This window comes from Triturus cristatus, chromosome 1_2 (assembly GCF_964204655.1).
Source record: "Triturus cristatus chromosome 1_2, aTriCri1.1, whole genome shotgun sequence".
Lineage (NCBI taxonomy): Eukaryota > Metazoa > Chordata > Amphibia > Caudata > Salamandridae > Triturus > Triturus cristatus.
Genome location: NC_140580.1, coordinates 1,191,805,963 through 1,191,830,622, shown reverse-complemented (window position 1 = coordinate 1,191,830,622; position 24,660 = coordinate 1,191,805,963). Strand labels below are relative to the sequence as shown.

The following is a 24,660-nucleotide window of genomic DNA, read 5'->3' as shown; positions in this document are numbered from 1 at the left end:
GAGATGAGCTCACCCTGTGTACTTGTGGTATTAGGTGATACTGCTCGTTAATGAGGTGTGATTATGTGGTATACTTGTGGTGTTACGTGGCACTGCTCGTAGACAATGTGTGTTCTTGTGATGTGTCTCAATAAATAAAAGGGGGGATTAGGAGCAAATTGTGGTACAGTACCCGTGCTCCTTGTGCTAGTTACGAAACAAAATACGGGTTGCGGTTCCAAAAGTGGGTGCAAAAGGTCACCCACACACAGAAGAAAGAGGAAAAGGTTAAAGGGGGGGGAGAAAAGGTCCTAGGTCTAGAACCCACTAGTAAGAGGCAAGCACCAGTCTTGTCTCTTGCTGTCCTCACACACCCAGAAGGATGTCATGCTTCATCATCGGGTGTTTGCTCCTTGTCGGGCCGGAGCTGCAATGCCCTACGGGTCCCCCGAAGGGTCACTTTGGTGGAGATCTTTCATTTAACAGCTGTCAGATGAGTGTGGGTGTGGGGGGGGAGAGAGTCCTATGTGAGTTGTGAGAGTGTGCGTGACAGGTTAAAACTGACTAAGGTATACAAGGGGTAAATACATTTTATTATAAAAGCTCCCTTGTCACAATAAAAGACCCCGTAGGTCGTGAGTTACTACATCAGGCGTAATGTGCCCAGCAACTAGAAGGTCGACATGTTCCACGCCTCAATGGTCAAAAAGATCCATGGCGCTTCATCAGGACCAGAAAACCGTGGACGTGACAGTGAGAGTGAGTGATGGTTTCAAGAAACCCTGCCAAACCAGGGCGGGCCGCACCTGTGGAAGACTACAGGTAGGCTTAAACTAAAAAGCTATGCTGCTGCTGATGCAACCTTAGAGTAAAAAAGAGAGACAAAAAACATATAGGAGGAGTCAGTAAGAACCTCCACATGGCGCGGCATTGAGCGCAAAAGGCGTCTGGAGAACCAAAACAAACAGACAGAGAGACTACACACAAGAAAACTTACTGCAGAACGGTTCAAAACCGGAGGGTCAAAGGGAACATTTTTTAAGACCACACAGGGTTAGATCCCCAATTAAAGTACCTGTAAACACTAAGAACCCTGAGGTCTAAAATTACCAGAAAGGAAAAAGAAGAGCGAGAAGGTGGTGTGTAAATGAGAAACAAAAAGCCCAATTCACGTAGTGAAAGGGCAATCCCTTTTAAGGACGTAATCCCTCACTCACCCTGGGTGACATGCTTCATCATATGGGATTCTCCTCCCAGAGAAAAATCCTAGTTTCTCTGGGGGCTACGACCCCCTCTATGAGAGGGAGGAGCTCAGGGATGTTTTGATTGTGCACTAAAGGATAGACTAAATCCACATATGAAGAGCTAAGTGTGAGTGAGGGGTGCAGTGCTGGCAGAATGATAGTGCAGTGAGGGTATGTTAAAACTAGTCACAGGACGGCAAGGAGGATTCTCTTGACACAACCGTACCGAAGCTAGATTAAAAAATGTGAACACCACTAGTCAAATGTAGGCAATGGTGCTATACAATGAAAAAAGGTCGACATGTTTCAGCCAAAACGCCTAAATAGGCTCGGCTTTCATCAGGACCACGATAGCTACTGCAAAATGAAAAAGAACTGTGTGAGAACTACACAGGAAAAAGGATACCGTGAACACCCAATGAATGCTTGAAGGGTGTACGTCACCTTGTCATCTCAAACATCACCTAAACAAAAGAAACTCAGTGTAAGAACAAGTTGGTTCCGAATGCTAAGTAATATAAATGTAGGAATTTAATAACTAAAGGCATTGACCACTCACCCGTAACCACTGGGTGGGACTTTTACCTCCACCTGGCAACCGCTCAGGAAGGGAACACCGCTCTGAAAAAGGATGTAAGACTACTCAGGATTTTGGTACTTACATCTCATGAGCGAATGTTATGAAAATGTGAACTAATAAACTAAAAACAAGGGAGACTGATATCTTCACTGAATGCACAGAGTGCTAATTATAAGAAGAACCAGTGAAATGCCGGGTTCTTCAAAATGTATATGTGGTGAACAAAACTCGCTATGATTGACAGTCAATATGGACAAAACAAGACAACCACTGTTAATACAAAACTCTGTTTGATGAATCTATGTTTGTAAAAATAGAGCAATTGGCTCAATGTACCTGGCACTCGTATGCGTGATATTCAAAACGAGTAGCCAAAGATACTTAAATTGCATTGACCGCCTTCAATATAACTAAGTGCAAACTAACAAAAGAATTGGTGAATAGGCGGTATATATACAACAAGTCACAGAGAGCTTCTCCAAACGCCTACCTCTCCGTCGGGGAACCGAGGCTGAAATGAGCCTGAAGCCGGAGGTCCCGCGGGACGGAAAAACGTCTAATAAGAAGCGTTAGTGTCATCAAAAACTGGCCAATAGAAAGACCCGTTATAAAAAACCATGTTGAAGAAACCAATCAAAGCTGCTCTACCGCCTGTGTGCTTGTTGTCTAGGTAACGGGTAATGCAGCCGACGATGTGGTTTTTCTGAAAAAGAACTGCACGCAAAGAATAAATAAATAAAGGTGCTTGTTTGTATTGTTCGGCTAAACATAGAGTTAAATACCGAAATGCGGAGGAATTCTAGTTACGTAAACACTAGCTCCGTGGGAAAATGCACAAATAGAAAAACAGATGCTAGCTCATGCTGTTGAGCTACTGCACCGGCTTACTTTAATCAAAACGGAGGAAACCTAGTTAATGGAAGCACTAGCTCCGTAATAGACTTGCGAACGCTAGTCACAGAAGAAAACTTGGACAGCGCCAAAAATGGGTGTGCAAAACAGAAACAAAGCAAGAAATAAAGGTGCTTGTTTGTATTGTTCGGCTAAACATAGAGTTAAATGCCGAAATGCGGAGGAATTCTAGTTACGTAAACACTAGCTCCGTGGGAAAATGCACAAATAGAAAAACAGATGCTAGCTCATGCTGTTGAGCTACTGCACCGGCTTACTTTAATCAAAACGGAGGAAACCTAGTTAATGGAAGCACTAGCTCCGTAATAGACTTGCGAACGCTAGTCACAGAAGAAAACTTGGACAGCGCCAAAAATGGGTGTGCAAAACAGAAACAAAGCGTGCTACAGTACAAAAAAACAGCGGATGTCCTGAAATAGCGAGACAACATCAGACTGCTAAGAGATGTTGGAAAATATTCAATCTAGACAAACAGTCTGACTAAAGTGGTTCAGAAAGGCAAGTACTAGGTGGCACAACCTGGAAGCCACAGAAAAGGAGAGACAAAAGTGAATCAGACCTTCATGCAGCATACTCTATTGGCTCATCCCATATGCAAAGTGTGGAATAGTACGGGACCAAAAATAGACTTATTGTATGAAATTCACAGTGACAACCATGGAATATCGTCATTTAGTCCTTTGACGTGCGTGTTAAGTTTATAAACCCACCTTTGCTCTCGTTTGAACAGAAAGGAAGAGCAATCTGTCAGATGGGAAGGTATGAAAGGTTTGTCAAGGACTGTCCAGTGCAGGTCATTGGGAACATGGTTGACTGCTAGAAAGTGATTGGTGAGTTTGGTAGAAGAACGGCCACACCGTATGGTGCTTTTATGTTCCAAAATACGGGTTTTTACCCGACGGGTGGTCATTCCAACATATCGTAACCCACAAGGACATGTTATAAGGTAAATCAAATTTGAGCTGTTGCAGTTACTGTGACTTCTAAGAGTCCACGGTCTGCCGGTGCCAATGTCGATCTCTTTAGTCACAGAAGTGTGGCAACAGGCCGCACAGGAACCACATGGGTAGTGTCCTACAACTGGTGGTAGACCCCACAGGGTATGTTGAGTGCCTGTTTGATGAGTACGGGGGCGGGTGTGTACCAGTTGATCCCTGATGTTACTGCTGCGTTTAAAAGCAAAGAGAGGTCTCGGCAACCTGACATCACCTATGTTCAAAATTTTCCAATTTGTCAAAATGATTTTTTTAATTTGATTGGAAAATTGGCAAAAGGTGTGTACACAGGTCAGCCTGTTATCAGAAGAATTAGGGACCTTAGGTTCTAATAGAGCCTCACGATTGTTGTTTGCAGCGCGTTTGGAAGCTCTACGGATCAAATGTTTGGGATAATGTCTGGCCAGTAGTTGTTTGGATAGATTGCTCGCATGTTCCTTGTACTTATCATCTGAGGAGCAATTTCTTTTTAAGCACAAAAACTGACCAAAAGGCAGATTATCCCGCAATGCCCGTGGGTGAAAACTGTCATATTTCAAAAGGGCGTTCACCGCCATGGGTTTTCTATACAGCTCCGTGCTCAAGCCACCATCAAAGGGGGTTATCAATATGTCCAGAAAGGGGAGTTGGGTCTTAGAGTACTCGCAGGTGAATTTCAAGAAAGTGTCACAATTGTTGAGCCAGTTTTTGAAAGCCAACAATGAAGTTAGTGGTCCGTGCCATAGTACGAACACGTCGTCTATGTACCTCTTCCATATCCTTATTTGGTCTTTGTATGGATTGTTGGTACCAAACACATACTGTTCCTCAAAGACATGAACATACAGATTAGCCAGGCTGGGAGCAAAAATGCTCCCCATCGAAGTGCCTGACACCTGTAGGAACAGCTGTTCCTCAAATTGAAAAAAGTTCTCTTTCATGGCTAACTTAGCACATGACATAATAAATGAAACTGGAGTGATGGAGTCCGGTGGATTGGCCAGCAGGAGAGTGTCGATGACATCCAAAGTCTCATCCTGGGGAATGCACGTATAAAGTGACTCTACATCGAATGAGACTAGAAATTCTGTCTCACAGTCAAAGGATAAGTCTTTGAGTAGGATCAAAATGTCCTTGGTGTCCTTAAGGTACGTAGGCATTTTGGCCACCAAAGGACGTAAAAAATGGTCTGAGAATGCCGATAGAGGTTCCAACAGGGACCCTAGTCCAGAGATAATAGGACGACCAGGAGGGGGACTCACATTCTTGTGCACCTTAGGCAGAATATAAAAATAAGGTACAATAGGCGAGGTTTTAACCAAGTACTGGGCTTCATTTGTGGTGATCCAACCATTGGTGCTGGCTTCATTCACCATGATCTGAATAGTCTGTTGTAATCGTTTGGTGGGATCTTGAGTGAGAGGTTGGTAGAAATGTGCGTTTTGCAATTGTCTCAAGCATTCGGTGCGATAAGCGGTGGTGTCCATGATAACCGTGGCACCACCTTTATCTGCCGGCTTGATCATGATCGTCTCATCAGAAGTGAGAGATCGTAAGGCTTGTCGCTCTGACTTAGTAAGGTTTTGATATTGACGGCTTTCGGATGCACAGGTGGTTAACACCTGTGAGGTCACCGCTTTCTCAAATACCTGTGAAGGAACTTGACTGGGCAAGGGATTGAATGTTGATTTATTCCGCAAGCCCGTGTTAAGGTCTTGGTCATCAGAAAAGGTATCAAGATCTGTACGGAAAAAGAAATTCAAACGGATCTTTCTGAAAAACAGAGCAAGTTCTTGGTTTATGGAGAACAAATCGCCTCTGAAAGAAGGAACAAACCCTAAACCTTTATTCAAGAGGGACATTTCTTCCTGTGTGAGAACTTTCTTGGACAGATTGATGACTAAATTGTGCTCGTGCTCGGGACCACTGGAGTCTCTCTCGAGCTCGATGCCGGGGTTGCTGGTTGTTGATCTGCCCAGTGGACCTGGTTTCGTCTTCTTCCCCTTGACCGGCCTCGGCCGAACCCTAAAAAAGGCTGGTTGGAATACATTTGTGGAGGTGGGGGATAAGGACAAGGTTGACCAAAAGGAGGAATGGGTGGATAGTTATATGGACCAGGAGGCCACCACTGAGGAGGATACATGGGATTTGGTGCACCTCGCAGGTTTCTCCTGTTACCCCTACCTCTCTTTTTGTTGCCTCTAAATGAGGAATCTTCACCTGAGGCAGTGTCTGACCCACTTGACCATTCGTCACTCCCTGATGTAGAGTAGTCGGACCCATACCTACGACCCTGCCGATTGAGTTGAGGGGGCACATAGTCAGCACTAGTGTATGGATACACTCTCTCTAGGGAAAACCGGGCCAAATCCTTCTTAAATTTATTGATCTTAGTCATCAATACCGAATCCTTGAATTCTTTATTATGTTTGTTGGATTCCTCTTGTTGTTTTTTGAAAAGAGCGCCTGTGAGTGTCACTTTAATTTGTGATTCTAATGCCTGAATCTCGACCAAGACAGCATCAGCAACTCGTTTGGCAGTGCTGATGATAAGGATCAACCAATCTCTGGTACACTTCCAAGCTATTAGGGACCAATCATTGAGGAAAATTTTGTCATCTAGGAACAATCTTGGTGCATTGGTCACAATGAGTCCTGTGGGAGCGCAATTGGCTCTCAAATACTCAGTCATGATTGCTCCATGGATAAACACTCATGAGTGTGATTTCTTTAAAGTCAGAACCTTGGTCCAATCAACCTCTGCATTGATAGAAGGACTTTGAAAAGTATCCATAATACTTGGTGTATCTAAAATGGCTTGAGCTATGGTGTCATCAAAAGTTAAACCAAGGCGTTCCGCCATGATGATGGAAATAACAATAGTATGCAAAAAAGAAAAAGTCAGTCTCAACCTCAAAATCAGAAAAATTGAGCCCACAAATGTATGTGTGTGTGCGCAAAGAAGCACACGGGAAGAAAACTCAACCTGCAGAATAACCTAATTCCGCAATACAGTTTGGACACTACCAATGTGCCGAATGTGAGACCCACAGCCACAAGCTGTTCATTAAACTTACTACAGAACGGTTCAAAACCGGAGGGTCAAAGGTGAGTGAGGGATTACGTCCTTAAAAGGGATTGCCCTTTCACTACGTGAATTGGGCTTTTTGTTTCTCATTTACACACCACCTTCTCGCTCTTCTTTTTCCTTTCTGGTAATTTTAGACCTCAGGGTTCTTAGTGTTTACATACACACAAGAAAAAACATTTTCTCTCTCACAGTGGTGGCTGTCGCGGTGGGCATAATGCGTCGGCTATAGGTCATGACAGAGAGCTGGCAAGGGCATATGTGGCGCATTCCAGCCACCCTACGATCGTTAACCCGCCCTGCAAGGAGAGGCCAACGTAATAGTGCCAGTAGGAGGAGATGACCACTAGTCATACTGCATGAAGGTGCCTCACATCAGCGGAAGCGTGACGCAAGGAACGCGGCGCGACATACAATGGGGCGCAGGAAATCTGCTCTTACCTAGTTTCAGGTAGAGAGTTGCTCAATAGGCTAATGCCTGAGTAACCCACACCTTAACAGGCTGGAGTAGAGAAAAGAAATGTGGAAGCAAACAGAAAGTGGGACACATGCATCCAACAACACTGTAATGTGCTGTCAGGGTGGCCAGGTCACAGCCTTGTGGAATTACTCACAATTTCCGCTGGGTGTAGTGGCTTTCAGCGCCTACCCGCCATCACGCCTGCCTGCATATTGCATGTCTGGGGTGTATGCACGCTTAAAGTAGTGTCGGGGCTAATGAGCAAGGGGGCTACCTCCATCCGGTATGTCATGTCATGGATGACTGCGCTATGCATGTGCGGGCGCCATGTCTAAGTGTCGTGAGGTTTGTAAGGAGAGAGGGGACGGGGTAGGGCACGATGGCCATGCGTGGGCACCATATTAGAGTGTCGACAGGCACTCGAGAAATGCAATTACATTGTCGGCAGTAGTGCCCACGCACAGGCGCCATGTCTAAGAGTCAGAAAGCACTCAAGTCTATGTGAAGTGTAGAGACCTAATGGATGCCATACTTAGACGGGTCCCGTTGTGATAAAAACATTGACACAGTCGGCTGGAATGCCCATGCGCAGGCGCCATGTCTAATTATCAAAAGGCACTAAAGAAAAGTCTATGGAAAGTGGTGAGCCATAGTGGGCGTCAAAATGAAACGGGTCCCATGGATGTGTGGGCTGTATGTATCATATGCAAAGAGATGCATGATATGATAGTCAAGGTGAGAGTCACAAAGAGAGAGTCAGTAGTCAGTAGGTATTTAGTACATCTCAGAGAGAACGGTATGACATGTCATCAAAGTTCTGTCCATGGTATGTCATCGTTGAGGCTCGTGTGTTAGTCTGGAGGCGGTGAACCCAGCGCTGTTCACGTCCAAGGAGAGAGGCATTGTTCCATGCTTGATTGGACTCAAGGATGGTTCACCGAATGTCATCACACGAGTGTCCTTTTTCAATGAAGTGATTGCACATCTTGGTTGCAGTCCGGCCACACCGAATCATGCTCTTATGCTCACTGATCCTGGTTTTTATGGGTCTGGTTGTCATCCCCACATACATGAGGTTGCAGGGGCATGAGATCATGTACACACAATTTTTAGTATAACAGCTCGTATGGGTGCATTGTTCCCAGTTACAGTCCCCCATCTGTAGGGTCTTGGTATGTTTAGTGGAGGTGCAGGCGTTACACTGGCCACAGGGATAATGCCATGTCACCGGGGGAAGATTCCACAGGGTGGTCTCTGCTGGTTTCTTCCTGGGGCGTGGTCGTGTGTTGACCAAATGATCCCGTAGGTCATTCGTCCTCTTGAAAGCAAACCTGGGCTGCTCAGCATTCAGGGGGCCGGTGCTTCAGACCTTCCAATGGTGGATGATATTTTTAACTTGGTTGGACAGTGGGGCGAAGGTCGTGACACAGGTCATGACATCGCTCGACTGGCGCTCCCTGGTTTCCAGGAGGCCCTGGTGGTTATTATTTCTTGATCTTTTTCTAGCTTTTTGTATGATGTCTGCTGGGTAATTCCTCTTTCTTAGATTCCGGTGAGCATGGTTGCTTGTTGGTCAAACTCAGTAATGGAGCTTCCATTACGCCGGATCCTGAGGAACTGGCCATAGGGTAAGTTCTCTCTAAGGGCCTTCGGGTGGTAGCTGTTGAAGGAGAGGAGGCTGTTGCAGTCTGTTTCCTTCTTGTATGTCCTCGTATGCAGGTGGCCCCTCTCCAAGGAGATCATCAGATCCTGGAAGGGAATCTCCTTGTTAGATATCGTTCTGGTGTAGTGAAGATAGGTGTCCAGGTCGTTGATCCACTCGTGGAACACCGAACAGGTCTCGTCCGTGCCCTTCGAAAGAATAAGGATATCGTCGATATACCTCTTCCACTTCAGGATGTTCTCCTGAAACAGGTTGGAGTGCGTGAAGATGTGAAGTGACCCAATTCCTCGAAGAAAACAAGACCTTGGACTCATCCCAATCTGGATTCCGCAGCAACCACAGCACCAAAACTGCCCTCATCGCCGCCACCGATGACATCAGGGCCCTGCTGGACAACGGCGAGACCGCGGCCCTCATCCTTCTGGACCTCTCGGCCACCTTCGATACCGTCTGCCACAACACTCTTCACACACGCCTCTACAACGCAGGGATTCGCGACAAAGCCCTGGACTGGATCACCTCCTTCCTCACCAACAGAATACAGAGAGTCCGCCTCCCTCCATTCCGATCCGAAGCCACCAAGATCACCTGCGGCGTACCCCAAGGATCATCCCTCAGCCTGACCCTCTTCAATGTCTACATGACACCACTCGCTAACATCGTCCGATCGCACGACCTCAACATAGTCTCATATGCTGATGACACCCAGCTGATCCTCTCCCTCACCAAAGACCCCGCCACCACCAAAACCAACTTCCACGAAGGGATGAAGGCCATCAATGAATGGATGAAGAGCAGTCGCCTGAAACTGAACTCGGAGAAGACGGAGGTCCTCATCCTCGGCTCCACCCCCTTAGGATTAGTGTTGACAATTAATGCTGCTTCCTGGGTGGAGATCCAGACCTCATTAGCAGTCTCATTAACTAAGATCCTGATGCGAGTCAAAAGCTGTTCTGTCGGGTCAGCATCCAATTTTTCATAATACTGAGGGTTGTTCAGTTGCCGTATGCCTTCCTGCTCACAGTCCATGATGTTGAGGATCACAGTGGCTCCCCCTTTATCCGCAGGCTTTATGATGACACTGTCATCTTCTTTTTGGGACGAGATAGCCTTGTGAAGGCTATTGGACAGATTGTTGAATGTGCGTTTCTTATTGAGCTGGTTAGCTTCTTTCAGAACTGCTTTTTCAAAAGTGAGGACTCACTAGGTACCATGCCCGATGTCGGAGTGAACTTGAAAGGTGGTCTCAGACCCGTATCCCCACACTCATCTGAGAGCTGTTAAATGAAAGATCTCCGCCAAAGTTGCCCTTCGAGGGACCCGTAGGGCATTGCAGCGCCGGCCCAACAAGGAGCAAACGCCCGATGATGAAGCATGACATCCTTTGGGGTGTGTGAGGACAGCAAGAGACACGACTGGTGCTTGCCTCTTACTAGTGGGTTCTAGACCTAGGACCTTTTCTCCTCCCCCCTTTTTCCTTTTCCTCTTTCTTCTGTCTTTTGGAACAGCTACCCCTTATTTTGTTTGTGCTTGTGATGTGACATGGGACTGCCTGTGGATGATGTGTGTACTTATGATATGACATGGCACTGTTTGTGGACAAGATTTGTACTTCTGATATGAAGTGGCACTGCTTGGGAATGAGTTGTGCACTTCTGGTGTGATGTGGTACTGGTTGTGGACAAGGTGAGCTCACTCTGTGTAATTGTGGTATGAGGTGGTACTGAAGAACCGGGAATTTAATCCCAGCGGCGCAGGGGACACGCCCTCAGTCTTCGGGTTCACCTGTCTTAGAGTACAGAGACACGGGATTCTTCTGGTGACATCAGAGATCATATTTATTAGCTGCAGCCAGTAACAGAGATCCTAGAAGTACAACATAAAAGACCTTAACCCAAATCAATAATTAGCCCATAAGGCCATAAAAGGGAAAGAGCAGAAACAGATGAGAGGCAAGATAGAGGGGTGTGTGCGTGTACCATAGGGTCAATAATGTCCTGTTCTTTGATCACTATCTGACCAGCTGCTTAACAAGGGCCTGGCTTAACAAGTTTTGGCCTCGGACAACAGGGTCAGTTGACTCAGGTCAAATAGAAGTCAACACGCACTCAAGCTAAGGGGGTATGCGTCCCTGGAGGCTTGCTTGGCCAGTCATTTCTTAATCATTTGCCTAGGTGAGGGCAACCACAAAATGGCGGATGTGCACAAAATGAAACCCAAGGGTACCGACTAGATCGTCCAATACACAGTCAAAATCTTGGTGTAGAATGATGAAAATGCTCATGCATACCGCACTTGTCATTCGCGGTTCGCTGATACCAAGATCATCAGGATATGACGACCTTAATTGAACGGGTTCAGAATTCACGGAACCACAGACCCTCCTTTTGCCCTTACATAGGCAATAACCTAAACTCACATCAATCTGAATCTAGGTCTATGTTCATCAGATCATTGAGATGTTGCTGTAACATCATCCTGGTACTTAGTAACTCTCTCTGGACAGGTCTCCTCGAACACGAGGTAGCAAAAAGGCCACATATTACGGGAGCACACTGTACACAAAGACAGAACAGGAAGAGGGTAGCTAATACCATCCCAATTACCATCAGGATCTTCCATCCCCAAATGGATAACAATCCCCAGAACCATTCCATAAACGACCAATCTCCTTCGTCCACATGTATGAACTCGGAGATCTTATGTAACTTGGAGATGGCTTGGAAAACTGTCGGAGCGTTATCTGGGATGAAAACACAACAGCTCGATTGGATCAATTTACAGACCCCCCCTCTATCTGCAAGTATGACATCCAACGGAACTCTGTTCTGAAGAGTCATAAGGCGATCCGACTGGAGCTCAGCAGTCAAGTTACTAAGGGCGCCGGCAGTTTCGACTATAGTGGACTCAACCACCCTCGTCAATTGCCGTATGTTCCTGCTGTTAACCATTGGTCCCCAAAACGGCAGAAAACCCTTCACGGAATCTCCCAATTCTTGTCCTGCGGTATCTGCCTTACTGTAGACACCTCTAACGACTCGTTTTGTGGTAATCTGCCGCAGCTGTAAATGTAGGAGGCAACAAGAACGAGACAAAACATGTGCCCGAGAAATCAGGGGGCAGCCATGTATATGCTCTGTCATGGCAAATGAAGTAGGTACCCTTAGCTGCTAAAAACGATGGGGAAGTCTGGGACGCAAAAACATATGTCTCAGTGCAAACACTCTTCCCTAGCTGAGCTCTAGGATTCTTGCCATTTCCTTGCAGACAGTAATGACCCTGATGGGGTACTATCCAGATCGGGGAGGATCTCTTCGTTCGCTGGTTCCCACTCAGACTAACTCCATATCCAGTGACGTTCCATCCAATATACGCTAGTGTCTCATCTCTCGGGATAGCCTCATAAGAGCTCATTCCTCTAATCATGTCGACTATTCCCTTGACCAGAGCACTATTCTTCGGGCTATCTTTCAGAGAATGTAGGGGGTTAACTTCACGGGCATAAATGAACATTGTTCTGTATGCCCACACAGAACCATTGTAGCTAAATGGCAGGACCAGGTAAGGAATACCTTTCTCGGCAGTATGGGGCATGAGGCCACACACCCAACAATTAGTTGTGTTCACTACTAGCTGGTGTTGGTGCAGAAGCTGAACAAAGGAATTATTAGTGAATTCCATTCTCCTAATGGACTCATGTTCAGGCAGAGGGTGAAAAGAATGCGAAGAAACAGTAGGAGGAGGCATAGGTTGTGTAGTGGGCATGAATGTCGCTTGAAAAGAGAATGTCACATATCCAATTAAAAACATTATTAAACTTAACAGTATAAACAGACATAATATTAAAAAACGTTTTCTACTCATTATTATACACATTTTGCTCTTGAAGCTCATTCTTTCAGTAGGTCTCTCCATCTCGAAAAACTCCATCCTCTAATCGTGCTGCTCGCGGCGGATGGGTGTTCTGTGCTAAGGAATGCACTTGTCGGTCCAGGGAACGCCCTGAGACCAACCAGAACCGTCGACCTAACGTCTTCGGCTTGCACTCCAAGGACTTGGCACCGCGACCCTACAGCTGAACCCGGATGGTGGTTCGAAAAACAAAAATCAAAAAAAAGTTTCTCGGAGGGGAGCCAACCATAAAAGAATAGCAAAGAAGGGACTCAGTTTGTTATTCGTCCCACGACTATCGGCCGCAAGTTATAGCGCTCTTTACCAGGCAATGTCTGTTCTCGGAAGAGTAACTCAGGTTCAAAAGTGTTCAAATGATTTGATGGAGGTACAACTTCTTGGAGTAGTTCGTCGCTCTCTGGCTCAATGTTTGTTCCAATCAAACGGGCATCGCTAAAAGGCAGAAAACGAGGCACGGTCTCAGTCTCAGAATCAGGAAGTCCTCTTTGGACTCACCGGTCGTACGGCAGAGGCAAAGGGACCCTCTTACAATGTACGCCGTGAATCCAGTTCTTTTTACCGTGCACTCGTACCGCAGAACGGGTGGACAATAACACCAGATACGGTCCTATCCAGCGGGGCTGTTCGTTCCGGGTTCGCTGAAAGTTCTTCACGAGCACCCACGCGCCAGGTTCAATGGTGTGCCCTGGATCTTCAGAAACCTGTGGCAAAGTATCATGAACCTGTTGATGCAGAACACGCAATTTAGCCGTCAATTCGTACAGGTGGTCAAGCAATACAGGGTGTTCTATCTCACTAAATTTTGTCGGCCGCGGCACTCCCCAAATATTTGCCGGGCGACTGAACACAACCTCATAAGGACTCAGACCCATTCGCGAATGCACAGTCATTCTTGTGGACAGAAGGGCTAACGGCAAAGCATCAGGCCATTGTAGACCAGAGCTCGCTTGAATTTTGGCCAATTTCAATTTTAACGTGCCATTGTAGCACTCAACTAGACCAGCTGACTGGGGATGATTGGCAGCGTGGAACTTCTGCCGGATTCCTAACCCATCACACACTCTCTTCATCACTTGACCCACAAATTCACTCCCATTGTCACTCCAGACCACTCTCGGCAAACCAAACCTAGTTTGACCAGCTGGAGTTGGAGTTCCTTTACCAGGATTGTACATCAAACAAACCATACAGTTCTTGACCAAATTCTCTGCACACTTAGGAATGCCAGCATTTTGTCATACTGGGGCCAATGACTTACAAATCCCTTTCACACTAATATGAGCCATCCCATGTGCCATGGTAACCACTGGAAGTACATACGCATCAGGCAACAACCATCGCTGATGCTCTGACAACTCAACCCAACAACCATTCGAATCCAATTTACCCTTGCTTTCTCTCCATTCATTCAACTCTTTCTCTGTGGCTTCAGTTTGGATGGATTTCACACTCTCAATCGTATCTTCACACATACTTCTATCTGGAATCCATCTCGCTGGACCCGCAACATACATTCGACTCATCACATCTCTCGCAGTCTCTTTCGCGCCTTCATCTGCAAACGCATTACCACGACCAACATCATCCGTGACTTTCTTATGCGCACTGCATTTCACGATCGCAACTTGCAACGGCATAGTAAGAGATTCAAGAAGTTCATTCACCAATTGACCATGTTGGATCTTGGTCCCATGCGAAGTCAGAAACCCACGTTCTCTCCACAATCGTCCAAAGCTATGAGCAACACCGAATGCATACTGGCTGTCAGTGTACACAGTCACTCTTTTCCCTTTCGACAACACACATGCTCTTGTCAATGCAATCAATTCTGCCGCTTGTGCGGAGTTGTGTGGGATACGAGCAGCTTCAACAATCGTATGCAAAGTCGTAACGGCATATGCCGCAGTCGTATCACCGTTCGGAAGTTTAAAACACGAACCATCAACCCATAGAGTACCATCACATTCTGCAAGGAGAGTGTCCCTAAGGTCTATCCTCCCTTTCGTTTCTTCCTCAGTCCTGAGGAAGCAATCATGCTGTTCTGTATCATTTGTCTCAGTTGAAATCGGCAACAACGTGGCTGGATTCAACGTGTTGCATCTTTTTATGTGTACATGACTTGCTAACAAGGTCAATTCGTAACCTGACAACCGAGCACTAGTTAAGTGCTGTGTCTTGGTACGGTTCAACAAGGTATCCACTGCATGTGTAACCATCACAGTCAGTGTATTGTTCATCACCAAACCAGCAGACTGTCTTATTGAAACAGCCGCTGCCGCTGTAGCTCTCAAACAACTCTGCAACGCTCTGGCTACCGGATCCAAAGTCGCCGAAAAATAAGCACATGGACGTTGCTTATCGCCAAACTGTTGAGCCAAAACTGACAATGCACATCCCTCTCTCTCATGGACATACAATGTGAAATGTTTACTGTAATCGGGGGTACCCAACACAGGAGCTGAACACAGGGCGTCACGCAATTCTGAAAAACTCTTCTGACATTCGTCAGTCCAGGGAATAGGATTCGGGGTATCCTTAACAGTAAGAGCTATCAAAGGTTTTGCAAGCAATGAAAAATTAGCAATCCACTGTCTACAGTACGATGTAATACCTAGAAATGCACGCACTTCTCTCTGTGTCGTAGGTACACTCATTTTCGCAATCGCTTGGATTCTCTCTGGGGTCAATCTTCTTCCCTCCTTCGATAAGAGGTGACCTAAGTAGGTAACTTCTTGTCGGCAATACTGCAACTTCGACAGAGAAACTTTATGATGGAATTCAGACAAGTGACGTAACAACGACAGAGTAGCCTCTCTACAAGTCTCTTCATTTTCAGCGGCGACTAAAAGATCGTCAACATACTGAATAAGGGCAGCGCCATTGGGTAAAACCAACAAATCAAGTTGCGTCTTTAAAGCTTGACTATAGATCGATGGACTCTCACAATAGCCTTGAGGAGCGCGTTTAAACCTGAAGCTTCGGCCTCCTAAAGAGAAGCCAAAAATATCTCTACTCTCTGTGGCAATCGGGATGCTGAAGAAAGCATTCTTCAAATCAATCACCGAAAACCACATGGCTGTAGCCGGAATCAAAGTCAGTAAAGCGGTGATATCAGGCACAACAGGGAATTGTGGAACAACGATCTTATTCACCTCGCGAAGATTGATCACAAACCTATATACAGGAGGCTGAGAAAAATCAGTTCGTTTCAGAACCGGCAAAACCGGGCTATTGCACACATTACCTCTCGTTTCCTCAATCACACCTTTCTCAATCAGATCAGAGATGATCGCCAAAAGTGCTTTTTCACCATCACTTGAGATAGGATACTGTGGAATGCGTGGTAATCTAGCATTCGCCTTCAATGTCACAACATATGGTGGAATCTCCAAAAGATCCAGTCTATGGTGCAAATATGTGGAAATATGGATTTTCCTGGCCGGTTATGTCCCCTATCTTGGACCCCAACGGTTCTATGTGCATGTCGCAAGTACATGTATGCTCCCTCCCGTTCCAGTAATGATGACGCAAACACATGTGCGTCCACCGTCAACATGTCCTCTGTCAGATCCGCCATAAATGGGCTGGATATTCCATTACTAAATATGAAAGGCCACCGGCTTTATATGGTTCACTTATGCCATTTTACAGTCCAGGCAAGAAGGCCCTGATTCTGTCATCGAACTCCTTTTCCCTTCTGCCTCTGAAAGCTCCAGTTCAAGCCTGCATCTGTGACCATGAACTTTGTCTCATTCTCTGCGCGGCTCGCGAAGCCTGACATCAGCCTATTCTCTGCCAAGAACTGTATTTCACCTTCGAATTATCTGCTTCCCCCTCAGCCGATGCATTCCTGCCTAGTAGCTTAAGTAAACATTCTTCCAGTTACCAAGCAAAAAGGCCCATCTTCTCTGTCCTCATGCAAATAATTCATAGCCCTGTTACCATGGAATATTCTTACCCCCTCGCATTCAGTGTAGACACCTAGACGCTTGTACACGCACGCACAGCCAGTATAGAATAGATTCTGTCCGAGAGTCCTTCTTTTGTGGATAACATAGTTCTTTAAACATAGGATGTTAGATATGATTTGGGATTAGGTTGACTTGACCCCCCAGACTTCCTGTCTCCACACGTAGAGCTAAATGTCAAGTCCCCGTCACCCCCTAGTTACACGTCAATTACACGTCAGACTGCTGCGCGCGCATCAATGCCAAGTATTATCTTATAGATCCACCTATGTATTACATCATAGCCAATCATGTTCCTTTTTACTCATTATTACACCCATTTTCGGTTACGCGAACCAGACGTCAATGTCCTTATCAATTGTTACGCCTACTGTATTCACTTCATTATGATGTATGTATTATAAAAGTTACTGCTTGTCAATAAAGTATGTACTTCACTTCCTGAACTCCCGTGGTGATGGAACTTGAAGCATCCGATTATAATCGCTTATTGGAATAAAGCCCATTCTGAAACTCTAGTATCACGGATTCTGCCTCTCATTTCATTGAGCTATTTTACTATGTTCCTGTATCAAATTCAGTCCCGGTAAAGGAGAAATATTTACCACATGATGGCGCCCGAACAGGGACACTTTCTCATCTCACGCGCCGGCGGTGCGTTGCAGGCCCGGTCTCCTGCCACAGCTGGACGGACAATAACGCGTACCAGCAGGATTTCCTGTATCTCCCTCCGGTCAAGCGGGGGCGACTGAGACTGCAATCAACACCCAGACGAGGCGGTGAGAAGTGCGAAGTATCCCGACCAGAGCCTAGCTGAGAGAGCAAGATCCGAGGTATACAGAGACCCACCAGTCCGACGTCAAGCCAGTGTCCGACGAGTCGAGTCCAGTCCAAATCCGAGTCAAGTTCAAGTTACTGAGGCCTTCCGTTTCCGAAGCTACCCGGTGAGTACCATTACTGGGGAGGCATTTCTGACGTGCACATAGGTTGTGCCGGTCAAGACGGGTTTGGGTACACAAATCCGGTCTGCACTGTTTTAGCAGTGTATCTGTACTGTTTAGCAGTATATCAAGTATTCCGAAGTATTCCGAAGTGTCTAGTTATTTATCTAGTTATTGTCGAGAATTAAGCTTGGTGATTAGTTATGCAGACGATCATCATTGTTGTTTCAGTTAAAGGGTTAATGTTTAATGTTTGAAGTGTTTAAGTATATCGTGGTATGAATGACTGTTCATTATCGTGTTTATTGTATTAAGTCTGTTCAAATTCAAGTATCAGGTCAAAATCAAGTGTAAGGTCAGTTCTCAATATGCCGCTCTTCTCGAAATTAAGACAAATCACTACCAGAAAAGGGGTTCTCGAAGAAGCCGTCCCTATTCCTCCTAGGGACACTCCAGGGCATTTTATGTATCACAAACATGGCTTAGACGCTATATTATTTCTTGACTTATGGGTAGACTATACCAAGGGATTACCAGAAAGTCAGAGGTGGCCCACAGCGGGGACCTGGGATGCAGAGTGCATCATGAAAGTCGAGGAAGAGTTATGGAAAAGGAAAGTCAGACAGTCACAGAAAGACGCCGTTGAATTATGGCGTAAAGAATCACATAGACGAACAGAAAAAGCACGTAGACAGGAAGAGAAGAGTAAAGAGAATTCCAATAAAGTTCGAGAGAATCTATTAATTGAGGAAGGTATCCGAGTGAAATCAGAACAAGTAGACAGACAAAGAAATGCCCTTATGAATGGTATGTATCCCCTTCTGGCCGAAGGATTACCTAAGGCTACTCCGGAAACGCCAAAAGACTTGCCAACCCCATTGTTCCCCATAAAGGTACATCCTAAGGGGCATCCTAGAACCGCAGAAGATGTTTTTCTTTCCTCATATTTAGATGACGCAGCTCCCGAGTATGCCAATTCCGCCCCACGTAGACCGCCTACCAGGGAGGTTCAACGCCAAAATCCAGTACCCGTATCCCTACAGCAACAAATCGAGTCACAAGTTCCGGCAAGCACATCTGTTTCTGTATCCGTTCCTACAGCTACTTCTATGGCTGTGTCCACACCTGTAGTTGCTGTGTCACGTTCAACGAATCCTTTTACACCCGACGCCCCAGATGGAGCCGCGGGAGGAGCTACCAATGTCTTTTCTACGCCACCCAGAATAAATAAGCTTACTTTTCAAGAGTCAGCGCATTCACGTACACCCAAACTCCTTAGTGCCCGTGCGCTTAAGGAACTTCTTATAGATTGTAGATATGACCCGGTGCCTGGAAAAGAGGACGAAATGACCCTAGCATCATTGCGTATCAGACGAGCCGCAGTGTATTTAGCGAAGTTACCAGGAATGACTGCGCATCTAGATAATATATATCATTTTGTCCAAACAGGGCGAGATCCAGAATGTATTTACAGAGCTATGGAATACCAGAAAGTAGAGATACAGGGGGAACTGTTACGTTTCCTCATAAACTGTGTGATCAGAAATCAAGACCGACCGGGGGTAGACCCGGAAGCCATGAGAATTCTTACAAGATGGAGCCAGAATATATCAGAAGGGAGACATGATAAACAAAATTGTATAATAGCCATGTGCCGAAAGATCCGTAAAGAAATAGAACGCCTACACGAAGAGAGATTAGAGACAGACGAGTTCGAACAAAACGAGGAAGAAGGGCCAGGACTGCCCACAGGACAGTCAGACACCATAGCCTATGTAGGTAGAGGAAGATCTTGTAATAGGAATCAGACTAGATATCATACTGACTCAATACATCCGACGTGTCCAGATAATAACAGGAATTTTCAAATACCTATAATTAATATAAGGTCTAACGAGCATTCGTTCCAAACCGCCGACAAACTACTCCGAGAACGAAGGGGTTATCATTTCCTCGATTCTATGGATGAACAAGATTTAGCCAGGGCAGCTGTCCATTGGGTGGACAGTGCCGGAAAATATAGTGATGATACAGTAGTACGCACATTTTTGAATCTTACCCCAGATGAACAAAGGTTAGCTGGGATTTATATGATCCAACAACTCATTATACTATATCGGAGTCAGCATTCGGACCCTGGTCCCTTGCCTGACATACTGACTGAATTACTTATGAATAAATGGAGAGGTCCAGGTACTGAATTAATTAAAGAAATTCTAGAATCAAGAAAGCAGTATATTCTTTTCGTATGTTCAGAACATGTTCCATTGTCCGTCAAGGAAAGAACTACGTATCACATAGATAGACAGAATCCCTTACGAGAAGTGCACCCAATAAAGGGTGAGGACAATGAGTTTAAACGCGTATTTGTATATACGCCTATATCGAAAATAGAATTATTAGAAATGAAGAAAGTAGTACCCAGTCATGACAAGGACCCAGCGGGGTTTCACCGAGAAATTAAAGACATGTTACTCATGGGAGAGTATACCTACCCCGACATTATGACAATATTAAAGGTGTTGATGCCTGCTGGCATTTATGAGAAACTCAAAGAAAAAGAGTGGGAGGTAGGTGATCAAAAGATAGAATGGTCAGCATTAGAAGCAGAAGAAAGGGCCCGAGGTCCAGGTTCGGGGCTTGGGGACAAAACTAAGGCATTACCAGGACTACTAGTACAGGTACTGCCACGTTTATTAACTACGAAAAAGGAAGATTGGGGTACAATTTCAGCCTGTAAACAGAAGCAAGATGAAGACACTAGTGATTACTATGCCCGTTTTGAAAAATGTTTTGGTATAAATAGTGGCATAAAAGCAAGTAGCGAATCCTATCCACATCTGTTTGTAACAAAATTAGTAGAAAATGCTCTGCCCCCAGTAAAGAATAGAGTATTAAAATTCGAAAGTACCTGGCAAGGTAACACTCCAACACAAATGTTACAAATGTTACAGTACCACCACAATAGAATTAAAGAGGAACAAGAACATGAACACAGACGCATGAAAGACACAAAAATGAAAATGCTAGTTTCCCAGACAGTTCCAGCTGAAGGACATAAAAAGGGTATGACACATTCCGATTCAGCAGGACCTGTAAAAGGGACATGCAATTATTGTAAAAAGCCAGGCCATTACGTACACGATTGTTCAGTTTTAAAACATAATATCGCCATAGGTAAAACACAAGAAAGATCACGGCCACTCAGACAAGACCAGAGTGAACAAGGAGCTATACCGAATGCCCAGGCAATGCCAGCCGCACAACAGCCAATACAGTTTGTGCCAGCTGCACCCCCATTGCCTGTTGCTGCCACACAAACAACAACACGACAAATGTATCAGACCGCACAGTATGAATATCCCGAGTATCAGCGTTACGCATGAACTAGCCTAGAGAGGGAAGTTGACTTACCCCTTATCGAGATTCCTGTAGATCAAGAAGGACCTTATGTACATAGTAAATTATTAGGTCAAGATAGAAAATTTTTACTCGATACAGGGGCAAGTCGAACAACAATAAAACGTAGTGAAGTTCCAGGGGCACCCCTCTCAGGCTCACAGAATATTTCCCTTGGTTTTTCAGGAAAACCTATTGTTAATGAAGTGTCACAGCCTCTTCCACTCACGATAGGACCTCTGACCCGAACTACAGATTTACTGCTTACTAAATCATGTCCAGAAAATTTATTAGGAATAAAAACGTTAAAAGCTCTAGGAGCCATAATATGTTGTTCTCCGGAAGGAGTAAGATTGTTTTTACGTGATTTTAAAGGTCACTATGTATCTAGAGACATGGATCCCCGACTACAGACTTTACCTACACATCTATGGGCACAAGGCCCTACTGATGTTGGTTGCATGAATATTACACCATATCGAGTCACACTAAAGGCAGGAGTGGTGCTACCACGAATACGACAATACAAGTTACCACCAGATGCTGTAGTGGCTTTACTACAAATCATTGACGAGCTCATTGCCCAAGGAGTAGTTGTGGAAACAGACTCCAATATATGTAATTCACCGATAATACCGATTCTTAAACGAACAGATCCGAAGGCCCCGCCAGTATATCGATTGGTTATTGATCTGCGCGACTTAAACAAATGCATTGTGCCACAATTCCCTGTGGTCCCAGATATCTCGTCATTACTGACAGCTATTGATTCCGAAGCGACATTCTTCACTGTAATCGATCTCAAGAATGCCTTCTTCAGTGTCCCAATAGATCCGGAAAGCCAATATTTGTTCGGATTTAGTTTAAATGGACGTAGCTTTAAATTCTCACGCGCACCTCAAGGATTTACAGAAAGCCCCAGCATCTATAGCCAAGCACTGAAACGAGAACTCGACAGTATCCACATGCCAGTTAACACGGCTCTGTTTCAATACGTCGATGATCTGCTGATCACCGCAAGAAGTGAACCTGAATGTGAGAAAGCATCACTGACAGTTTTACAATTTCTAGCCGAAAAGGGGCACAAGGTGTCCCCTTCTAAGCTGCAATTCTGTGTCCAACGAGTTGTTTATCTTGGACACTCGCTGGACAAGGAGGGAAGGCAGCTTACACCCGACCGCATTCAGTTGATAGCTAACATGCCAATACCCAAGACACAAAAGGAGGTGCGGGCTTTCATAGGCCTCACTTCATATTGTAGACAGTGGATCCCGCAATATGCATTCCTAGCAAAACCACTCATTCAGTTGACAACCCAGGAGGCAGCCACATCGACTGTTCTCCCTTGGACTCAGGAACACACACAAGCTTTTGAAAAACTAAAGAAAGCTTTATGTCAAGCACCAGTTTTAGCAACACCATGTTACAGAAAACAGTTTACACTCTTTGTTACAGAACGCGAAGGCACTGCTTTGTCAGTACTCACACAGGAACAGGCAGGAGCACACAAACCATGTGCTTATTTTTCTAGTACATTAGATCCCGTAGCTCAGGCTTTGCCTGCATGTCTGAAATCAGTGGCAGCAACAGCCTTAGCAATCAGACAAAGCGATGCCATAGTGTTAGGACATCCATTAACAGTTCAAGTACCACACGCAGTAGAGGTTCTTGTAAATAGAACACAAACACAACACTTGACCGTAGCACGACTTACAGGGTATGAACTTACATTGTTTCAGCCACATATAGAAATAAGACGCTGTAACACATTGAATCCTGCCACACTTTTGCCAGTAATCGGAACAGACCCACTAGCCCATGACTGTATTGAAGTTATTACTGTAACGACAAAACCCAGACAAGACTTGACCGATGTTCCATTGTCAGATCCAGACTTGACATTTTATGTCGATGGTTCATGCATGAGAACAAGTACAGGAGAGTTAGTAGCCGCTTATGCAGTCACAACAGATACTGAAGTCATTGAAACTAATCGTATAAATACTTTGTCAGCTCAAGCCGCAGAGCTCATCGCTCTGACACAAGCCTGTATTCAAGCCACGAATAAAAAAGTCAACATATACACTGATTCACGTTATGCATTCGGAGTTGTACATGACTTCGGCGTGCTGTGGCGAGAGAGAGGTTATTTAACTTCTCACGGTGCCCACATTCAGCACGGACCCCTCATTCATGCATTATTAGATGCAATACATCTACCCACTGCAATATCAATTATGAAATGTAAAGCCCATACAAAGGTTACTGATACCATTTCCCAAGGCAATGATCTAGCCGACAGAACAGCTAAACTGACTGCTCAAACTCAAACCCCCGATATGACAAAGACAATAGTCCCGACACCGACACATTGTATGACAGTTAAAGATCCTACTCTTGACGTAATTGACATACAGACACATGCTACACCGGACGAAATAAAGAAATGGACTGAATTAGGAGGGATCCAAACGGACCAAGGATGGATGATGAAGGAAAGGTCTGTGTGGTTCCTCCCTGATTCAATGGTCCAAGTCATAATTAACACTATACATAGTCCAGCACATCTAGGAGAAAAAGCTATGCTAGATAGCATTCAACACATTTGGTTTAATAAGCATTTACGAGCAGCAGCCAAACAAAAGGTCCGTACCTGTATGATCTGTTGCCAGTTCAACCCAGGAAAAAGTGTTCCCGTAGAACAGGGTGGATTTCAGCCTCCTGATCACCCTTTTGAAGTCCTACAGATGGATTATATCCAGATGGAACGATGTCGAGGATTCAAATATGTTCTCGTAGTTGTCTGCGCTCTGTCCCGTTGGACAGAGGCGTACCCGGTTTCAGATTACACTGCCCCGACTACTGCCAAACAGTTAGTTCGAGAATTCTTCCCACGATACGGTTTACCACGTGTTGTCTACTCAGATAACGGCCAGCCGTTCTCATCCGAATTAATGAAACACGTTTCACTTCTGTTAGGTTATCAGTGGAAATTCCACTGTGTCCGACATCCCGAGGCAGCAGGTCTCGTAGAAAGACATAACCAGATACTGAAAATCAGACTGTCCAAAATATGCAGAGAGAAAGGGGTCGACTGGATAGTAGCATTACCAGTTGCACTCTTTTACATGAGAATGGTAGCACACTCTAGAACAGGGCTATCCCCGTATGAGGTGATCTTCGGTAGACCACCGAATATGTGGGGGACGCCCATACCACGCAAAATAACTGATATTGACTGTAATATGCTGACAGATTACTTGGCTTCCTTGATGTCTGCACTACAATCTTCTCGTTCACAGGTAGCTGCAGCCTTTCCCGACAACACTGAGGTGAAACCCCATGACGTTGTTCCGGGTAATCTTGTCTTTGTGAGAAATTTCGACAGAAAAACTCAACTGGAGCCCAGGTGGAAAGCACCCAAGTTGGTCCTGTTGACCACAAGAACAGCCGTGAAGATCGAGGGCCGCAAGGGCTGGATTCATTCAAGTCACATAAAAAAATTTCATGGACTACCTTCGGATATAGACACTGTGCCCT

The 24,660-nt window shown here is 45.3% G+C and overlaps 1 protein-coding gene across 1 annotated transcript in view; it reads left to right on the top strand.

Annotated features, from left to right (window-relative positions):
- The window catches only part of LOC146869006 (adenylate kinase isoenzyme 5-like), a 544,010-nt gene that overhangs the window by 220,237 nt on the left and 299,113 nt on the right, over nucleotides 1–24,660 (top strand). The gene's annotated exons all lie outside the window — the stretch shown is intronic.